Here is a 12,937-nt window from a genome sequence, read left to right on the forward strand (position 1 = left end):
GGCGATAGCTCCCCTTTACCCCGACCCACGTTGTCTACGTGTATGTCTCTACCTCTTTACCCCGTCACCGCTGGTACCGTCCCCGCCGTACCTACCGCCCCCACCTCAGCTCCGCCACCGACAGACGATCCCTCCGTTCCCGCGTGCTCTGTTCTCCCCTGCCCGACTCTGAGACTCTCCGGAGCTTCCCCTTCCAGCGACTTTTTTTGTCCGTATACGCCTCGTCCATCGCGACAAGGCAGCTTCAAGCCTTTTTATCAGTCGACCGAAAAGATCCGTGGGGATCCTTCCGCGGCAGCGCCCCGCGTATCGCTTCCAGCCAACCCTCGTGTGTTGGAAACGCGTTACCTCGTGGTATACGATACATATATGTATTTTTCGTTTGAAGTACCAACCGAATTTTCATCGTTCATATTTTACTTCAATTTCTGCACTCGACATTACGTTTAAGGGAGTACAAAGTAAAAGCGCGGGAAACAATCAGTGACTCGGCTCTTTCGTCGTTTTAAATCGATCGTATCGATAAAGATAGTGAGCATCGTATAATAAAAGCTTCCGATAATGAAGTCGTTTCGACATTATTGTAGTGGTGTAGAATACGCGTGTCGGGGTAAACGTGTCAAGGTGCCGTCAGCGTAGCGCAACGATTCCGGTGACGACACGCAACCAACACACATTGATTCAACGAGGAAATCAGACGAAGGTGCATTTATTTCCATAGCAACGTGACGACACTCGGATTCTTGTCCACGGATACGCAACAAGCCTCGAGGTACGAAGCGGAAGCTGAACCAGCGACAAACTACTACCAGGATACGCAAATGTGGTTGGTACTTGTACATTTGCAGCTCAGAAGTTGAGAAACAGCCTCGTGGCGGAGAGCGTTTGTCTCTTTCTATCATTCACTACTACTTGGCGAGTCTGTACAGAAAAAAGTGCGCAGACGCAAATCGTGGTTGCGTGTGTAACTCGCAACGCATCTCCTCCACAGCCGTCTTATTACATTCGTGAGTTTCTTTCCAAGCCCCCTATGCCCAACCCCTGGTATTTTTCTACTCGATCATCCCTGAAACGAAACGTAGTTCTCGATTACGAATCTCTGTTCAACAATTGGATGTATCGTCATCCTTGCCCTTTGCTTACCGTATAGCTTTAATCTCTTTTTTTCTTTAACATTTAAAATCACATTAACGACAAATAGAAGGAAAAAATAACAAAAGAAAGATGAATGAGATATCACGTTGCAAGTCCGTAACATAATCCGTGTGGCTCTATTTTAAAAACTTGAACAGAAACTCCGTGCCCCTTTAACCCGCATTTTCCTTTATCAAAATAATACGACAAGCGATAAGCGACTGTCGCAACCGCTGGAACCGCACATGACGTCGTCAATGGGTAACAACTTTGCGAGTAGTTGCACGAGCTCGTGGCGACTTTGCCAGAACGAGTGCGCAGTAACACGACGTAAGAAGTAGCTAGGAGGTAGAGAGGGAGAGGGTGTGTTCGAGAAAGAAGCCCGAGGAACGAGGGCGTATAGGCAAGGGGAGATGGTAGGTTTAAGGAAAGGTAGAGAGAAGGAGAAGTTGGTCACAACCGTGAGAACAAAGGGGCGAAAATAAGTGCCCTTTTTGGAGGGTGATCGAGGGTGAGGAGCAAGAAAGAGGAAGACGAATTGAGAGAGATTGCGTTTGTGTAGGTTTCGAAGAAGATAGAAAGAGAAGGCGATGGTTAGTAGGAGAGAGAAAGAAATCAGGCGATTCGTTCCTTGCGGGCTAAGGAAAGAGTGGGAGAATCGGTGCGAGAGAGATAAAGTGCGAGAAAGAAAGAGAAATTAGAGAAGTGTGAGTGCGAGAGAGGGGAACCGAGAAGGACGAAACGCGCAGGATGAGGCGAGAGGGAGTAGAGGGTGTCGCAGACCTAGGGAAGGGAGGAGTGCGTGACGAGGAGGGTGAGAAGGTGGGGGATATAAGGAGAGGGTGAAGGGTGTAGTGGGGACTATTGGGTAGGTGGCGGTGGTAGGATTGCGGGAGGTTGTGCGCGGCTCAACTTCGGTGGTTCGGTTGAACGAGGGCGCGCAAACGGGCGGGTGTCGTGAGCGTTGCAAAGCGGTGAAGGGTACCACGAACGGAAAGCACGGTCGTGGCGCTAGGCGGGCGTAGGCGAGGTTCCGTGACGGCCGTTCGGTGGCGCAGCAGGAATTCCCAGCACGGCAGGCACCGGGTTGGTCAGCTACGTGGTGTTCGTGCGCTCTCTCTATCGGTGTGTATATGCGCGATTTGCCCCGAGTCCGCGCCTCGACTTGATGACATGGCGTCCTAGCGCTGCACGGGCGAAGTCGTACGTCCTCGGTGGAGAGGCTCTCACCCCGTCGTCGAATCAGCCGCATCCCAGGATGCCAAGGTAAGTCGACGTGGTGTATAGTGTAAATTTTCAAAAGTATCGTGTATTAAGTAGAATCGTGCTGCTATCGAACTCGGGTGTCATCGGGAAAAACCGGGCGGTGTCGATAAGGTGAAAACGTTTCGTGCGCCTCGAGCTCATTTCATCAAACCAGGTAGGGTCGTTGCCATCGTGCTTACCCTATGAATCGATATTACCAGTGTCGAAGAGAGGACGCTTCTTTCTCTCTCACTTTCTTAGCGCTTTCTCCCTTTTTATTTGTGCATCTATCTTTCGCTTTTTGCCTCTCGTTTTATTCGCCCCTCGTTCCCTTCATTTCACAATTCGTGTCGTGTGTTCTTCGTTATCGTTGTTGCTGTCTTCGTCGTCGACATCACCATCACTACTATCACCCTCGCTATCGTTGTCATCGTCATCATTATCGTCGTCGTCATCATCGTCATCCCAGTTGCTGTGTGGTGTACTTTGAATCAAAAGTGTTTGCCAGTGCTTCATATGTTTATACGCTCACGTTTATGTGTGTGAATGTGCGCGCCACGGTGCGATATTGTGTATGTACACGTAGGAAGGGTTAACGAAGTAAGAGGAACAGAGAAAGAAAACGTTCACAGGGTAAAAAGAAAGAGGTTAGTTTCGCAATTTCTCGGAAAAACATGGAAAAAAGTGAAGTACGCATAAGGAGGAGGATACTACGTGGCTTATCGACGCATCGACGACAGCGTGCCTCTCGACGTGGATTTTCGCTTGGCGAGAGAGGGTTGCGTAAATCTTCTCTCCCTTCTCCTTCCCTCGTCTCTTGGAATCACTCTGTCTTCCTCGTGCACTTTGTCTCTCTCTCTCTCTCTCTCTCTTTTCCCCCTCTCTGTCTTTTTTATTCTCTCGAACGTGTGTCGCGGTCGGACATGGCGCTGCCCATAGGCGCCGATACGCCCCGGGGTGTCGAGGCTGACTCGACTCGAGTCGAGTCGTTCGTTCGTCCATCCGCCGGCCATCCTCCCCCTTGTTGTGTTCATTCAGCTGCTAGTTCCCTAGTCTCAGTAATACCTTTGCAGTTGCTTCCCTCATGAGGGAGCGTCATTGTTACTGTCGTTCGTGTTCACTTCCTCTTAGTGATTTCCCCCGTCTATATCGTATTTTCTCATTTGACTAATATAGCCTTCGGTTTAGATTGCAATCGTTACCACATACCATAACAGGTGAGTTGTGTACACATACCTTACTCGTCTCCGTAAACGCGCGAGATCGGATCAGTGCCACAGCCTCGAGTTCGAGCACGTGTCAGAATGTGCCTTTCGGTCGGCAGTCGACAGTGTCACCACTGCGTGCGTTAATTAATCTCTCCGTTCTTATATCGTGGTGAAAAATTATGTAACTTGTGCTACATCGGGGTGTATAAAAAAATAGAAAGGAGTAAGAAAACGCTATTCGGTTGTGCAAATTGTTCGTAATCGATAAAAGAAGGCCTTGCGATTAAGTAAGTTTGTGGATGGAAGTGGAGTAGATGGTGACATACACGTATATCAGCGTATTACAGGTGCATTGTGCATAATTGTGATGTATTTATAACCTATGCTTCCACTTGCAGTTTTGCGATTCGCTTCGATATGTTTTCATCGTCTTCGTTTAATGCTGTGTGAAATATCATCAGAATTATTTTAAAAATTCATGAAAGCATTTACTTTTTGAGGTGAATTTTATTTCCGTGTCTTCAACTTTGTGGGTGATCCAAAATTTTGTTCAACTATTTGTATCCCATTTGGATTTGTTTGCTTCTTTAACAGTGTTTTCCATTTCTTGAAAATCATTAAATTCATATATATATATTTTTTTTTGCCAAAAGATTAGAATTGTGAGTACATCGTATAAGAATTCAAAGTGCACATTTACCGTTATTCGTCGAGCCAAGTTATCTCAAACAGGGATTCGTTGTTATCTTTGAGATATAGACATACTTGAACAAAGATTGTACCTAGCTTACAAAATTGTGTTGTATAATTTCTCAACAGCTATCTCTCGTAATACGCATAAAATATATACACTTGTTTCATCATGTAAATTTATAGATGCAAATAACTAACATGCTTCCAAAAGTTACATCTTCGTTACATCTGTATCGCATGATTTTTAAATACACGTGAAAAAAATGTCAGGAAAGAAAAAAGCGTTCATCTATTGACCTCCCGCCAAGTGAAATAACCTAACACCCAGCCACGTGGTTTGGACACGTGGTGTCTCCACTGGTCTATATTATTCCATTTTGGATAGTGTATTAGTTTCTTATCTGTTGGTTTTACATGTGTTACATTAATGTCAAAGTTATACGCCTATAAAAATTTAAAAAACGAATGTTTTAAATCATTTTCTATTGAGACAAATGTTGCAAATGCCTGTATGCGTTATTTAAAAGCGATACTGTCTATTTTTTTTACTATCAGGTAAAGAATTATGTATATTGACAGCATTTTGCGATTGAATATTGTTTAGCATCTGATGGTGAATTGACTATCTAATACTTAGTTTATTCGAAGAAGTGAGGAAACGTATACATTTTTGTCGACATTTATTTTCATAATGTTGTGTCTGAAAACTACATTGTGAATCACGGAAACGTTTGAAAAAAAATGATATAACCTGCACATAAGCGACAAGTGTTAGCTTGTGCACTCAAGCTCAACATATTCGTACCCACGTGTGTTTCGATGAGAACTTACATGGAACTTCCTGCGGGTTCCTGATTAAAGTAGCGTGACGATTTTATCATGGTACCCGCGAGGGGTTGAAGTGTCGATTATAATGGTGATGATGGTGGCCGTTCGCATGTTATAGGGAGAGTTATACTAAATAACTGTATACCCTAGAAAGTATCTTTTGTGATGTTAATAATTTGTTAATTTACTAATGTGACAAGTATCATTTGTTAACTCAGAATGAATCGATAAGTGCTATATATTGACCTTCCTTTATTCAAACTTCCCGCACATTTAGATGTTGGTCGATAATATAGATTACTACCTTTGCGATACACTGTCCATTCTGTTAGAGGGTTATGTCAGCAGGTTATTCGAAAAAAGACGATTGAGTAAGAAACATTTTTGCCAATAGAAGAACATTTTTGACATTTGGTTAATCAAAAAATATATTTTGTGCTTGTACGTTTTCAATCATGTGAAATATTTTTGTGGTGAACAAACTTGAGAAACGGTGGTAACTTGTTAATTGTTGTTACGATAGAACACGTAGGAATAAAACTTTGCTGAACGCGTGTTTCACATTACGTTTCGTATTTTTTAAATTGTCGATAATGTTAAGATGAAGTAAGCTTTAAATTACTTTAGTATAAGATAGTATGAATTAACAATTTCTATTTTATGTGCAAAAAAACGTGTATACGATCTTCGTGCGCCTGCGCATTCGTGTAACGGTGATGACTGTGCAACGTGCTGCCTCTCCCTGTACTCCCCATCCGTTGTTCCTTTTATTACGTGTGTGGATTACGACTGCGTGGTCGTCAGGATATATCCATTACAAGAATGTCGAGCTCCGACAGCAGTTTGCATTTTTGCCAACTGGTTGCAGTTTTGATTCTCATGCAGATATAGTATGATACATTTGTGTTTTCGTTAATTGCTCAAGAACCCTAAATCTTTCTGGAAAACAATGGTGATGTTACTTTTTCAGCGACACTAGGATAGTATATTTCAAACGGGTACTTCTCGAACTATATTATTCCATTTCTCGGCTGATCGGCAGAAAAGGTCGACTGATAGTAAATATATGAAAAGATACAAAGGATTTAACTTTATATGTTAATCATCATAATGTGGTGACATACATTCTAGCTATATAATCTTCTCAATAGTGACGAATACTTCACCCTGTTTGCATTCTATTGTTGCATATTACACGTCACATTGTTTATAAAGGGCCAATTACTTTGATAATGGTCCGCAGTAATAGATTCCGAGAGTAACGTTTCGAAGTATGTATTTATTTTCCGCTGGTCGTTCTTTTGTCTGAATCTCCTTTATCCTTGGAATGATTCACCGGGGATGGTGTGTCAACAACAGTCCGGTCGGTCTAAACTGGACGTCGTAGAGCAAGAATCGGGTATACCTGCACCTGTTTTCATAACACCATGCAACTATATCGCGAAATGGTTGTTCAGCTTCGCGCCCTAGTTACACCTGCTAGTATCGTGGTTGTACGTAATACAGTAATACGTTTGCACGACACTGTACGTCAACCGAGGTTGCCACGTTTCTCGTGACTGCGTGCTTGAAAAACTGAGGTCGCATTGAATAACGAGTTACAAGCAAATTATTAGTCAGTCCTTTAACAGCGCCGTAGTTGATCTAATCGAACAATTTTTTTCTTTTTCATGCTAGCTCAATTTCCGCCGAAACTATGTTATTCGCGAACTAAACAATATTATATACCGACCTTACCTGCTCTCGATCTTATTAAAATAAAAAGTTAATAAGCAAGTAGTAATCGAAGTTATTAATTACAATTATTTACAGCTATAATTGCTGCAGTACCATTTATTAATAGCATCGTTACGACATAGTAGTATCCGTGGAAATAATACATCTGAAAATCGTAATTGTTAACGGTCGAACTGCAGAAGGTTATTTTACAGCGCGGAATATTATCCTTTGGAATGAAGTTGATTTTTTATAGGATACTAGGGAAAAAAATTTAGTGAAAAAAGAGGGGTGACCGCCGCAGCAATGCGCATCGAGGGGCGATCATGTTTAACGGAGGGTCGGCAACGGTGCATAGATTTAATCGCTCTATGGGAACGGAACGTTGCGTAGGAAATCGCTGAAAAGCCACGCAGCTCGCTACAGGGTCGACCACTTTTATGTATAAACTCCAAAAAAAAAAAAAAAAATTAACATAATATGTCCGTTAAATACAAGTCAAAATGAATGACCAAAATATTCGTAAAATATTTAATATCGCTGTTGAAAATTGCGTCAAGGTTTGACTTGACCACCTTTTTCTAAGTAATGTCCTTGTGGTTGTTCTCCACTATCGGTCGTAAATTTTTATTTTTCCTGTCGTAAACTGTCGTTATTCTGCATCGAGCCATAATGTTTGTACAGCTATTCGCAGAAACCTTTGAGCATGTAGAGGATGATGTTTAGGAAAGTTTTGAGAATCGAGAACGTTCGACTGTGAAAAAATGTAGGGTGGACGCCAATGCGCGTAGCGAGGTCGACCGTCGTTGTCGGCGGAAGGGTGGTGGTCGTGAGGGCGAGGAGCGTCAGAGAGGGGTAGGTACGAGGTTGAGGAGGTGTAGGAGGGCGCGATGGCGGGTAGGAGGAGTAGGGTGCAGGCTAACAGAAAGAAAGATGGCCGACCTGTCTGTGAGTGCATGCGTGAGTGCGTGAGAGTGGCTCAGACTAGTCTGTGTACGTTGAATCTGTGTTTGTGGTGGTCACATGTCTGAGAGGGGCAAAAGAGCAAGCTCTTCAGAGATGAGATTCAACGTCTCGGAATCCTGTGACGGAGTACACGATATTCTTTTAGGGTTGACGATGCTTTTCGACGTGTCGAAAAACGGCTGAAACTCGTTAAATTTCAATTGTTCGGGAAACACGATGTCAACACGAAAACCTCTCTTACGGTTACTAATGTGTGCGTGGTTAGACATTTCGGGCGACATCGCTCGTGAGTTTTTGAATTAAACCTATGCTTTCGAAACCTTTGAACTCCTAATTATGTAAATAAGACCGCATTATTCATTGAATGTTTTGAATTTATGCATGCATATTTCTCGTATATACACAGTAGTACACCAATTATTTTCGCTACAAGCGGGGCGAATCTTTTAGAATATGCAATAAAAAGCTTGATGCGATTTTCCATTTGTATGGCGAAATAAATCCAAAAACGCCGTATATTCCGGTGTTGTGTGTGGTGTCGGCTTGTTGGCGAATGAACGAACGAATCAGAAATGTTGCGAGTATTTCTCCACGAAGGCTCTAAAATGTGGGACACGTTCTTCAGTAGCCAATCCCTCTTCCCCTTTGCCGCAAAATTCTCCGTTAACTTCGTACCTGGTGCTTCCACTACAACCTAACGGAATGAGCTGTACCTGTGCCTCGATGCCGACAAACTATCACGCGTATACGCGTGCCTCATGCACGCCTTCATACATTTTGCCACACACATACGCAGCCACGGTGTGCTCGGGAATGTGTGAACTGTGAGCGCGTTCATCGTTCCAAGCACATCCTGGCACTCCCCCAGTGGGAGGAGGTGCGACAAGGGACAGATATCCGAGTGTGCACGCTTGCCTCACTCGATTTGAAACACTCCCGAATTATATCACCACCACGCGAGGAAAATCTCGTCAGAAAGGTTACCCCAAATCGCTCTCTCTTTCCCCCTCTTTCCCTCTCTTACCCTCCCTTTCCATCTCTGTCTCAAACGGCTGTGCCGAGACTCTCGATTTGCTTCGAGCGTTTATTTCGTCGCTGGAGATATTGATTATTGTAAGCCCAACCTCGTCGCTCGCTTCAATTTTCTCTCAGTTTTCCATTATCGATGGCAAGGAAGATGTGCCAAGAAACATCCCGCTCATCTTTTTTCACGGTATGATCCTGCAGAATTTCGAATCAATTACCAACGTTCCCTTGTCAAACAGAATTTGAATCTTTTCCACGTTGACCTATCCATTTAACCGCTTATCTAGCCATTTCACTTCTTCGTTGCACACTCGGTTGGCTTCGACCTCGATCCACCATTAAAATTCGGTCGATCGATGAAGCAACCCTTATTCTAGACCGGGTAGCGCCTCCGGATGTCCCTATTTGCTTCCTTTTTTCTCTCATATTCTGTATTTCCTTCTGCTCTGTTTCGTGACGCTTTCTTAACCGTACTTACAAATACGAGAAAATTTGAAGTGTAAAAGAGTCGGTTCGCAATGAAAACTCGACAGTGTGGCAATTGCGAGGACGGCCCTCGAGAATCGGTTCAAAGTGGCGGGGCGTGTCGTTATTACAACCGTGGTTGGTTTCACGTGGGACCGAGAAAAACGGAAAAATATTTGCTGGCGCAACGACGGTGCACAGCGTGACCGGCCGCAGAATTCCTTGCAGAAACGATTTTGTCGACTGACACGTACATCCTTGAGCGATGACTCAGCGGAATGTTCTCTCTATCGATACGTATCTCTCGGCTGAATCGCAGTAAGAATAATCCTAGGATAAAAACTATCGTCTTTAAACGCTATTAATGGATCCCAGAATGCCTAGTAGAGAACACAGCCACACTACGTCCGGCTCTTAGGCGTGCATGCGACGTGTGTACTGTACGTATACCCGTATCCTCTATACGCGGAAGCGTCGAAACAGTAAAAGGTAGGAGGCACAGGCCAGCCAACAAGGGGAGGGCACGTAAGCAGAGGAACAAAAAGAGAAAGAGAGAGACGTGACAAGACGGAGGAAGAGAGAAAGACTGAGAATGGTGTACGAGGGAGGAAAAGAGTCGGAGAAACGAAGAAAGAGATAGGGAGGACGAGCGAGGATTTCAGGCTCTCGAAACGCAGCGGTATTTGCCGCGCTTTGTCGTTCGTTTTGTACCTCGGCGTGACTCTGCCGCTGGTGCTGATTACGCAATGCGTGGCCATGAGAGGAGCGAGTCGCGTACACTCACGTACGAACGCATACATGTATTCTCGCTTTAAGGACGTGTGCGCGTCAGAAACGAGAATGTAGCCCAGCCGTGTGCGTGACACGCATACGGATACGCTGGTGCACGCACGTGCGTGAGCAACAGGCGTGCGTGTACCGCCACTGTACGTGTGTGTGCGCGTGTATGCGCGTAGATTTGATTAGCTTTCTGCTACCGGTTGCATGAGTATACGTACGCGTGCTAGAGAGCGCACGCGCGCGCTGACCGCTCAACATGGATCGTATACGACGTATCATCTCGCGGTGTCATCGATGATGGCCCACATCTCATTCTGTTTACAACATAAATCGCGATCGAGTACGCGTGCCGCGAAACGTTCTCTTCGTGCAACGCGCACTCGAATTCTCTTTGCGCTAGCTTCTATACTGTCTGCGGCTCCACGATTCTTTCCGTCATCGTTGCCGTCACGGTCGCAAAGGTATTCTTCTCCATCAATCGCGAAAACCTTGTTGTTTTTGGGGTCAACCGCGTCGGGAGACTCGCTCGTTTCCTATAGACGCACCGTGAGTAAACGTGTGCGTGTTGCATGTGACTAGCCATAGTAGCGTGATAGCGTGCAAATGTTTTTGTGAGCATCGTTAAAACTATCTTCGTAGTAACGATGAATATACATAGTCGTGTAAGCTAGGAACAATGGGGTCGGTTACGATGACAACGTTGTTGAACTAATTGTAAGAAAGAACCCAGCGGTGACGCTACATATCGTAATATCAATGGCAGTGATCGTAACCGTTAAGGGATTCTAACGGATCGAAGTTCGTACGAGAAATGATCGAGAGGGTGGTACATATACGGTCAGATAAAACCAACAGCAGCTCGATCGTCCCCTCTACTCGTCGCTCCTCTATTATTGTGCAACCTTTCACCGATTTGTAATCGGCGTTTGTTCGAACGACGTTATCTATCGAATGCAAATGTTTTAGCAGCATAGAGATGCGCGCACATGCATGTTATACAGGCTCTCTGTCGCGCAAATCGATTCGATAGAGAAGTTGTAAATATCATTTAATCGAGTTTTATCGTCCACGTAGAACACGGTCGCACGCGTGATCGAACGAATAGTGTACGGTCGCTGGATCCCCAACGATTCGCTTTCGTGCTTCCTATTTCACGAATTTCTCGATTTCCCGTTATTAGAGCGAAACGTACGTTAATCGGCGTTCGAGACCGCTTCCACATGTTGGAACGTCATGATACACCTTCAACAAGAAGAATGATACGAAAGCATAGGAAGTAATTAATGGTTTAATTATATCGCGAGAAGTGATCATCGCTAAAGCTCGAATAGAGACACGAGCGTATTCGCCAGGCGGCCGTTGTTGATAATCTGAATAGCGTTCGAGAATCGGTGATGACGTTTCGATTGGCAATCTAGAGACTGCTTTTATATTTCGAGTCGTTAACACGGCCCTGTGTGTAGAAGCGTCAGGTTTTTTCATGTTCATTCGAAAACTGGTCGAACACGGTCCGGTGTGTCTGCGCGACTAAACAAATATGACTAAGAGTGGTGGTTCGATATTGGTTATACGTGCACCTTTCGAGGAACGCAATTGTGTACACTGTCACGGTCTTCATTTACGTCTGTTCCCCTCTCGTCTCGTTTCCTTCTCTATTAACTTTCATGTACGGTTCATTGAATACAAGTTTGCCAATCTTTCGCGTTTCGCAGCGATATCTATTTCGATTCGATCGAAAATATTCCTTTAACCCAAGTATTATCAAAAAGATGCTAATAATACCGATCGAAGAAGCAAAAGTATTTCAGTTGATTCAATAATTTTTTACGTAATCACCTAAGATAATGTCCCGGCAGAATAAACACTGATTGGTACCCCGTAGATTTTCTTTAACGATCCTTATGCATTTATTCGCGTAAACGTTATCTCTGATACAGTCTAGAGTCTAGATTATTCTGCCATCAGGGGTCAGAATTTTATTTTAGAGTAGACGGAATGTCTACACTGATTAAAACGTCATCTTTTTTTCCCCCTCTTCCTCCGCTTGTACCACATGTATGTCGTAATCGTTACGTGAAAGCGACTTCTTCTTCTTCTTATTTATTTAATTTTTAGCTCATAAGATGGAGAAAGAGAAATGAGCATATAGAAAAAGGTTCAAAAAGCGCAGGCTGATCGTTAGACGCCGATACACCGTCATATAGTCTTCGTAGTTACGTTGGTCACACTGTGAATTCCACATTTTTGCAGCCGATTTAATAAAGCGGTCGAGAGTTCGCACGATTTCATTACGTAATCCATTTATCAGGAAGTCGAGGTTGAATCGAGCGATGTCGAAAGATGAAGGAGTCGACTATCGGAACTCGCGCCACGACGTTTCAGAAATCTTCGATCGCGATCGTTTAACGTACCGCCACTGAGGTGTGTGCTGCACCATGATGACGTGCCATTCACCGTGAAAACCATTCACTCAAGGTATTAACAAGGTCGTGCAAGGTCGTGCACTGCTATCCTGCATTTATACCGAATATATAACGATACGACACAACGTTCACGATGAACATTCTATGTAGACTTCGCGTGGTTCATCGTGTACACGTGTCCATGGATATGTGTGTACGTGTACACATATATCGAGATTTGCGCGCGAAAGCAACGGAACACGGTATCGATCCGAATGCGTAGAAAATGCTATTGATTCTCTCGGCCGACCCGTCGACCTCTTCCACACGTTGTGTAGTTCCGAGGACTGAGGAGGCGGAGGCAGGACTTTTCTCTTTTCCTCTCGCTTTTATTCTCCTCCGTATCATTCGCTGAAAAAGTTGCTTCTCGTTTCTCGGATTTTTCATGCGGATATTTTTCTTGTTGCTCCATAC

At 44.3% G+C, this 12,937-nt stretch overlaps 1 protein-coding gene and 1 long non-coding RNA gene across 10 annotated transcripts in view; one reads left to right on the forward strand and one right to left on the reverse strand.

Moving 5' to 3' along the window:
• The first annotated feature begins 24 nt into the window (after positions 1-24).
• LOC100742740 (protein tramtrack, alpha isoform) overlaps positions 25-12,937 on the forward strand; it is a 40,294-nt gene continuing 27,381 nt past the window's right edge. For 5 of the 9 annotated variants that reach the window (XM_024364540.2, XM_024364542.2, XM_024364541.2 and 2 more), the window contains exon 1: positions 2,092-2,400. The gene's annotated coding sequence lies outside the window, so the exon portion shown is untranslated. Of the gene's footprint in view, positions 827-2,091; positions 2,401-3,335; positions 3,597-10,388; positions 10,608-12,937 lie in introns of those variants that run through there. The other 4 variants (XM_012394721.3, XM_024364539.2, XM_012394720.3 and 1 more) reach the window with 4 other exon arrangements.
• LOC117151163 lies at positions 301-1,964 on the reverse strand. The gene is made up of 2 exons (XR_004460873.1): positions 1,144-1,964; positions 301-1,066 (listed from the first exon to the last, which is right to left on the reverse strand). It is a non-coding gene; the product is annotated as an uncharacterized LOC117151163 (long non-coding RNA).

Source organism: Bombus impatiens, unplaced genomic scaffold (genome assembly GCF_000188095.3).
Source record: "Bombus impatiens unplaced genomic scaffold, BIMP_2.2 scf_0099, whole genome shotgun sequence".
NCBI lineage: Eukaryota > Metazoa > Arthropoda > Insecta > Hymenoptera > Apidae > Bombus > Bombus impatiens.